This window comes from Sciurus carolinensis, chromosome 1 (genome assembly GCF_902686445.1).
Source record: "Sciurus carolinensis chromosome 1, mSciCar1.2, whole genome shotgun sequence".
Classification (NCBI taxonomy): Eukaryota; Metazoa; Chordata; class Mammalia; order Rodentia; family Sciuridae; genus Sciurus; species Sciurus carolinensis.
In genome coordinates, this window is record NC_062213.1 from 95,324,019 (window position 1) to 95,333,570 (window position 9,552).

A 9,552-nucleotide genomic window follows, 5' to 3' on the forward strand; every position below is an offset into this window, starting at 1 on the left:
TTTTTGTATAAGAGATTGAACCCAGAGGTGCTTAACCACTAAGCCACATCCCCAGCCCTTTTTTATATTTTACTTAGAGACAGAGCATCACTAAGTTGCAGAGGCTGGTTTTGAACTCGCAATCCTACTGCCTCAGCCTCCCAAGCTGCTGGGATTACAGGTGTGCACCACCGCACCCAGCCTGGTCAGTTGATTTTTGATAAAAGTATCAAGATAATTCAGTGGGGAAAGGCAGTCTTTTCAACCAATGACCATGGGATGACTGAATATCTGCATGCAAAAATTAATTCAAAAAGGAATATGGTGGGGCACACCTGTAATCCCAGTGACTCAGGAGGATGAGGCTCCCAAGTTCAAATTCAGGTAAGATTCTATTTCAAAAAATAAAAGAGGCTGAGGATGTAACTCAGTGGTAGAGTATCCCTGGGTTCAAGTCCCAGTCCTGGTACCAAAAAAATAAGAGTTAAAACTAAGCCAGGCTAGGCACAGTGGTGTATACCTGTAATTCTAACTGCTTGGGAGGCTGAGGCAGGAGAATCATAAATTCAGCCTGGGCAACTTAGTGAAACCCTGTCTCAAAATAAAAAGTAATTTTAAAAAAGATTGGGTTTGTGGTTCAGTGGTAGAGTTCTTCCCTGGTGTGTTCAAGGGCCTGGATTTGATCCCCAGTACCACATACACAAAAAAAAGTTAAAACTATAAAACTCTTAGAAGAAATCATAGGAATAAATTTTGAAAATTCATTGCCTTAGATTAGGGATGGGCTATGAATTCTTAAATATAATACCTAAAGCACAGGTAACCAAAGGAAAAAATAGAAAATTGGATTTGATCAATAGTAAAGTCTGTTGTGTGTCAAAGGACACTATGAAGAAAGTTAAAAGACAACTGAATGGGAGAAAATATTTGCATAAGCCTGATAAGGGATGTGTATTCAGAATCTATAAAGAAGTCTTACAACTTATTTAGTTAGCTTTTGTATCACTGTGACCAAAATATACAACAAGAACAACTTAGAGGAGGTAAAGTTTATTTGGGGCTCACAGTTTCAGAGGTCTCAGTCCATAGACAGCTGACTCCATTGCTCTGGGCCTAAGGTGAGGCAGAACATCATGGGAGAAGCACCTAGCAGAGGAAAGCTGCTCTGTTCATGGCAGGGTCAGGAGCAGAGAGAGAAGGAAGAAGGAGCCACAGGCAAGATGCAGGTGTCCATGGCACATCCCCCAGTGACCCACCTCCTCTACCCAGAACCCACCCAGTTCATTCAAAGGAGGTAGGACTGATTCGATTATAGTTCTCACAATCCAATCATTTTACCTCTGAGTATTTCTGCATTAACAGGAACTTTTGGGGAACACCTCATATCTAAACCATAACATAATAATAAACTGATGATCCAATTAAAGATGGGCAAAGTATTTGAATAGACATTTCTCCAAATAAGATACACAAATGGACAATAAGCACATAAGATGTGCATTAATTATTGAAGAAACAAAAATTAAACCACAGGAGATACATTTTCCATCCACTAAATTGCTATAATAATAAAAGACTAAAACAGATTTTTGTGAGAAAATGGAGAAATTGGAGTCCTCATATAGTGAAGCTGTGAATGGAAAATGGGTACAGCTATTTTGGAAAACAGTTTGGCAGTTCTTCAAAATTTTAACACAGATTATTATATGACCCAGTCATTCCACTCCTAGGTGTAAACCCAAGAGAACTAGAACATATGTTTAGATAAAAACTTATACACTAATGGAGTAGCAGTATTTATAATACCCAAAAATAGAAACAACCTAAATACCCACCCCCTGATGAATAAATAAACAAAATGTGGTATATCCATGCAATTATTATTTTTTAAAAAAATTTTTAGTTGCAGATGGACAAAATACCTTTATTTTATTTATTTATTTATTATGTGGTGCTGAGGATGGAACCCAGTGCTTCACACATGCAAGGCAAGCATTCCACCACTGAGCTACAATTCCAGCCCACAATTAAAATATTATTCAGCCATAAAAATGCAGTTCTGAGACATTCTATTACATGAATGAACCCTTAGAACATCACACTAAGTGAAAGAAAACACAAATTTCTATGTATGATTCCATATGAAATGTTCAGAATTGCCCAATACTATAAATTCTGACAACCTTGGAAGGGGCCACAGGGAAGAAGAACACTTCTGGGATACCTAACTCCTCCAACCATGCCCCACCTGCCTATAGTTATCACCCATATCAAACTAGGAATGGACGGATTAGGTAACAACTTTCACAATCCTATCATTTCACCTCTGAATATTCCTGCATTAATATAGCAGTTTTTGGGGGGGAACATCATATCCAAACCATAACAGGAAACATGGTCAAGCAAGTACCAGGTTCTGTGCTCTGAAATAGGGTATCCTGCAGAGGGCTTAAAGGCAACAGACTGCTCTATACCTTGCCTCCTTCAGAAAACTGCAGAAACCATGCCCAGAAGCTCCTCTGCCCACCTCATTGGCAAGTAATGGGTTGTACCAACTTGCAATACAGGGAAGGGGAATCAGCCCCATCACTCCCTTCTATCGGGTGCCAAGATTCCTTCAATCCACACCTTTGATTGAAAGTGATTTAATTTATTGGGTCAAAATTAATTCTCTAATTTTCTGTATTCCAATGTCATTTTCTTCTCTGTTCATTGAATAAAACACAACAGGTCCATCTGTTACTATGGCCAGTGATTTCCATGTCTTATTGGTTATGTGGTTTGGTGCAAGACAAGAACATGGGACTTGAGGACAACTGGACCTGAATTCAACTCTTGGCAGACCACTCACCTGGTCTTTGTACTTGACTAAGGGATTTGACATCAGATCCTAAGCTACCTCATCTCCGAGATGGAGACTACTCACCATGCAGTTATAATAATAATTTAACAAAATCACACTGGTGAAGCATTTAGTTTATTTCCCAAAGCAGGTCTGATAGTTAAAAGTAATTAAGTGGTGTAATTAATAAATGCAACTTGGGCAGGGAAGATGTGTAGACCAGGAAGTGTTTTAATAATGTCTGGCCTGCAGCAGGGGCTTGCTATAGTTTGGATATGGTTTCTCTTCTAAAGACTTATATGCTAGAAGCTTGGTTCCCAATGTACTGAAAGGTGGTGGAAACTTTAAGAGGTGGGGCCTAGTGGGAGGCGATTGGGTCAGAAGCAATTGATGCCCATGTCACAGCAGGGAGTAGATACAGCCGAACTAGTTACCATGACAGCAGGTTGTTAAAAAGCAAGGCCACTCCATGTATTTGGCCTTGCTACTATCATAAGTGCTTCTACCATGTGGTGCCATCCTCCATGTGTTCCTCTCCAGATGTGATCATCCTAACTTGGACTTTTCAGCCTCCAAAACCATGAGTCAAAACAAACCTCTTTTCTTTATGAAGTACTCAGTCTCAGGTATTTTGTTACAACAACACAAAACAGACTGTTCCAGGGATCCCTTAAGGTTCATTTCTCTCATTCTTCTTTCAAGATTGAGCTCTGTGAATGCAAAGATTAAATTATTTACCTTTATGCAAGATGAACTTTGGGTGCAATATCTTGCATCTAGTAGATACTCAAAAACAAAAGGCCAGGATATGCTCCAATAGATTACACTTTCATTTTCCTTCCATGTACTTTCTGTACTTCAAAGGCACTTACTACAAAATTTAAGTCCTTATATACCTATCATCATTTTAGGTTTGTTGGTAAAATTCCTAGGGTCAAAAATAAAATTCCTGACTTTCTACTCTCTAAACCTCACTGACCCAGCCTACTGACTGAGCTGTTCATTTCACACAGTACACAGTAGTGTTTGGGCTGAGACCAGACCATTCCCTGGACCAAGCTGAACCCTAACAAGATCCCTTCCCCAAAAGAAGATGCTTTACTATAGGCCCACAATCCAAAGTAATAAGTAGGCTGACCAACTGTCCAGGGTGAGGTTTTAGGGTTAAAACTGAGAAAGCCCAGGGCAAACTGTGGCACATGTGGGCCTAGCCACCACCTACAGCTACGACTTGCACCTTCCAAGCTCTTACTAACTAGCAGGTTAGTTATGCATATGGGGAAGACCCAAGGGAGTGAGCAGCAGCTGTTCGCTGAGCACAAGGACTGCCTCAGAGACATCAGGCGGAAGATTGCCCACATCTGCTTCTGTCTCTCTCTTCTTGAATTCTGAGAAGAAAAATAGCATTAAAAAGACAGGTGTGGGCTGGGGATGCAACTCAGTGGTAGAGTGCTTGTCTAGCAGCCCTAGGTTCAATCCCCATTACCCCCACCACCTGAAAGGCTGGGATGAGTTTAGAGTATTCAGCAGAGTCAAAACATGTGATAAGTGACTCACATTCCCTTCAATGTTAAAATATTCACACACAGATGGGTGTGGTGGGGACACTTGTAATCCCAGTGAGTCCAGAGCTGAGGCAGGAAGATCTCAAATTCCAGGCCAGCCTTAACAATTTAGCAAGATCCAATTTCAAAATGTGAAAAAAAGGTCTAGGAGAAAGAGAGAAAATATTCACATAGACCCAGCAATTCTTAGGAATGCAACAACCACCACATCAAGACACATACACAATGGCATTATTCAACCAAAGAGATTCTGCCATTTGCCACAAATTGGATGGGCCTAGAGGACATTATAAAGGAAATAAGCCAAGGATAGAAAGGAAAATATTGCATGATCTCACATGCAAAATTTTTTAAAAAGTCAAATATAGAGAGACTAAAACAGTGGTAACTGGGTTAGGGTTTGGGAGGTTATGGAGATGTAGGTTAAAAGACACAAAGCAGCAAATAAGCGGAACAAACGAGTGAAAAGATCTAATGCGCACTACAGTGAAGAATAATGTACTGTAGCGGAACGAGTTGGTGATGTGCACCTGTAATCCCAGCTACTCAGGAGGCAGAGGCAGAAGGATCACAAGTTGGAGGCCAGACTGGGCAATTTAGTGAGACCCTGTCCCAAAATAAAAAGGGATGGGGACGTGACCAATGCCCCTGATTCAACTACTCGTACAAAAGGAAAAAGAAATTAAAAAAAAAGAAAAGAAAAGAAAAAGAAAGAAAGATGTGTTTGTATTCAGGATCTGAACTAAATTAGTACAGTACAACTGTTCTAGCCTGGGTGTGGAGAATGAGTAACAATGTGAGATAATGGATATGTTAATTTGTTTCTTTACAATAACCATTGTGTGTGTATGTGTGTTTATAACATCACATTAAATACCTTAAATATATATAATTAAATTTATTTTTAAAAATTAGAAAGATTTAAAGAAACACACACACACACACACACACAACACCCCTAGGAAGCACTGAATGGCTACACTGTACTCAGGGTAGGCCAGGGGTAAGTAAGCAGGAGCTTAACTCTCTAGTGGGAGAGAGTTGAAGTGCTTGAGGGAGATCCATCCATGCTTCTAATGAGGTACGAGAACAGGCTTCAGGACAAAAGAGGCTGTGCTTTCCAGAGCTGCCATTAAACTGAGGGACAGGAGGAAGAGGGGGAGCACAGGTGGAAGACTGAAACGAATCCAGGCGGGGGAACAGCACATGCAAAGGCAGGGATATGACTAAAGCAGGCATTGGGCAAATTGCACGGAGTCTGGGGTAGCTGGAATACACGCTGCACGCGAGTGAGAGGGAGACAGGATCCTAGAAAGGAAAGTAAGGCCAAATATTGAAATGGAGGAAAGTCGTGCCACAGAGGTCGCAGCCTAAGCCACTGGCTGGGAGATGAAGGTGAAGGGTTTTAACCATCGTGGGGATATCAACACATCTGGGTGTTAGAAAGATCACTTTGGAGATGGTGGAGCAGCAGTGCACTGATGAGGTCTGCGCAGCAACTGTGATGGGGGACACAAAGCTATGTGAAAGGATGTGGATGACTGTAGAAAGGGCGGAAGAGAGGCAGACCCCAAGTGTCATCTTAAGCAGAAGCTGGGTACACTGAACATCAAGAATGGGGATCCAGGTTATACAGTAAGGCCCCAGCACCAATCCCCCACCCCCAACTCACCTGGGGATTCCTTCTCCTCCAACACTCCATGCTTCCTGAACAGTTTTACAGTCACTACTGTTTCAAGACCTGTCAAACACAGGTGTTAGTACTGTTCCTCCCAAATGAACTCTGACAAAAGGGAACACAGGCTGGGCATTAAAGTGGGGCACCCCCACTTCCCTTCCTGACCAAGGGCTTCCCTTCCTCCTCCCAGAATCAGGTTCCAAGCCAGGAAGTCCTCCCCAGAGTCTTTTTAATTACTAACAGCACATATAGGATGAGACTCGACAGGGAAAGGATACTGGGGGTGATTCTTAAGCTCTGGGCACTGTGAGGTAGCACAAGAGGAAGAGAGGGCTGGAGCGTGGAGGAAGACTCTCATCAGCAAAGGGACTTACATGCTGCTTACAGGATCTCCTGCAAAGCCAAGCAGTCAGAGGCATGCCAGGATAACTCACATTGCATAAGTACCCAATAGGTTCTGTGGTAGGTAGGATAATACTGGCCCCAAGAGGGTCAGTATAATCTCTGAGACCTATGAACATGTTAGGTTTCATGGGAAAGGGGAATTAAGATTGTAGTGGAATTAAGATTGCTAATCAGCTGAACTTGTAATAGAGGGATTCTCTGCACAGATCCCATGTAATAGAGGATCTCAAAAGTGGAAGAGGGAAGCAGAAGAGAATCAGAAAAAGAGATGTAAGAACAGAAGCAAGGTTAAACTGATGTGGTCTAAGAAGGACTCCACCATTGCTGCTGGCTTTGAAGGTAAGGGCCACCAACTAAAGAATGTGGTCAGCCTCCAGAAGCTGGAAAAGGTAAGGAATCAGGTTCTCCAACCAGAATCTTCAGAAGGAACACAGCCTGACACCTTGATTTTAGCCCAGTGAGACATGTATCAGGCTTCTGACCTGCAGATCGGTAAGATAACACAGGTATTGTCTAAGCCACTAAGTTGGCCACAATTTATTATAGCAGCAAACAGGAAACACAGGCCCCCTAAGCAACTTTAATCCCTCATACCTGCAAAGTGACTGGCCTGTGGGAACCAGGCTGTGGGGTTTGACCCACGCAGTTCTGACGCCAGCACAAAGGCCAGTCGTGTTTTATCTGTAAGATAGGAATCAAAACACCTATATTAGGGTAAATGAGGGTAAAATGAGATGAGGCATCTGTCATATATTAAGAAGACAACAAATGGCAGTCACCATGTTTATTTTTTGTGGCTTTCAGTGGCACCTTCCTACAACACTGTGTAGTATTATCTTCCTTTTATTTACTTATTTCTTCTTCTCGTGATGCTGGGGATCCAAAACAGGGATAAGCATGTACTCTACCACTTAGCTACATCTCCAGCTTATCTTCCTATTTTATAAATGAGAAAACCAAAGCTCAAGGACATCAAATGGTTTGCTAAGAATTATAGAAAACACTGAGGTGACTCCAAAGCCTTCAATCTACTTCTACAAGAAAGGAGACTCAAAGTTATTCTATAAAGCTATATTTTTCCTTTACTATAAGTGAAATATAAATTAAAACATTACATTTTAGAATAAAACAGAAATGCTTTTCTCTAAATTGTTCCCAGCTGTGGGAGAAAATGGTTTTAGCTGCAAAAAAATCTAAATAAAACCAAAAGTGGTTAAGATAATTAAAAGACTTAGACATGAATGAATAAAACCCAGGAGGTTTATGGCAAAATGTGGGCTGTAAGGTGTTAGTCCTGATTTCCTGGCAATCCCTGGAAAAGTCTATGGGCTTCCTGAACAGGGCGGGCACCAAGACCTCCCAAACAAAGGCTCAACAGTAATCTGTCAAAAATGCTTTTACTGGCCTGCTATGCAAAGAAGCTAATACACATGTTGATTTAATCCTCATGGAAACTCCAAGGAGTAGGCGTTTCCCCATTTTACACATGAAGTTCTACAGGTTGAAAGACAAAAACCTGATAATTTCTCCAAGATCACTTAGTATCTATGTTCACAAATGGAGAAGAAGCCTGTTTTGTCATGAACATTATTTTTAGATGTAGATGAACACAATAACTTTATTTTATTTATTTTTCTATGTGGTGCTAAGGATCAAACCCAGTGCCTCACACATGCTAGGCAAGCATGCTACCATTGAGCCACAACCCCACCCCTTGTTTTGGTTTTACTCCAAATCATGTGACAACAAAGTCCTGAGCTTCCTTCCACTCTATAGCTTGATCTGGAGAAATATCTTACTTGTGTTTTTAAAGAGAAGTAAGAACATCTTACATGTTCAATAACAGCTCAATAACAAAGAAGAAAAACCAATTAAAAAGGATCTGACACATAGCTCTAAAACCATACAAATGGCCAATAAGCACATGAAAAGATGCTCTACATCTTTAACCTCTAGGGAAATGCAAATCAAAACCATAATATGACCACTTCATACCCACTAGGATGGCTTTAAGCCAAAAACAAAACAAAAACAGCCTAAAACAAGTGTTCGGGATATGAAGAAATAGGAACATGGTATTGCTGGTGTGAATGTAAAATGTTACAACCACTTTAGAAAAGTTTGGCAGTTTCTCAAGAAGTTAAAACAGTGAGTTACCATGTGACCCAGCAACTGCACTCCTGGATAACTACTCAGGGGAAATTCAAACATATATCCACATAAAGATTTGTTCATAGCAGCATTGTTTATAATAGCCAAAAAGTTAACAACATGTATCCCATTTGTTTACAATAATAAAAAAAAAATAATAGCCAAAAAGTGGAAGCAACTCAAATGTCTATTAACTGATGAATAGATAAATAAAATGTGGTATATCTATACAATGGACTGTTACTGGGCAATATAAAAGGAATGAAGTGCTGATACATATACTACCCTGTGGATGAATAAAAAAAAAAAAAATTTTTTTTAAAGGATTCCAGGAAGGGAAAGCCAAACACAAAAGGCCATCTATTTCATGGTCACAATTAAGTGAAGTTTCCAGAATGGACAAATCCATAGAGACAGAAAGTACATGAGTAGCTGCTCAGGGTTGGGAAGAGAGAAAGGAGAATGAGGAGTGACTGCTAATGGATGCAAGGTTTCTTTTGGGGGTGATGGAAGGGTTCTAAAGTTAGATTTGTTGATAGTTGTAAACATAGTACATAAATTTAAAATTTTTAAGTATACACTTGAAACTGCTGAATATTATGATGTGTAAATCATATCTCAATAAAGCTTTTTTAAAAAATGTCAAGATGCAATTTCAACATGAGCAGGCATTTCTTTCGCCTTCCCACATCACCAGACACCACCCAAATACCACCAGAAGGTGGCCTGGACCATTCCGTTTCCCTGGCAGCACGTGAGCCCCTGCGGCAGCATATTTAGTTTTTTAAACGAAAAGATTTTTGTTTTATAACTTAAGTTTAAACTTTTTTTGTACCAGGAATTGAACCCAGGAGCACTTAATCACTGAGTCACATCCCTAGCCCTTTTTTATATTTTATTTCGATAAAGGGTCTCACTGAGTTGCTTGGGGA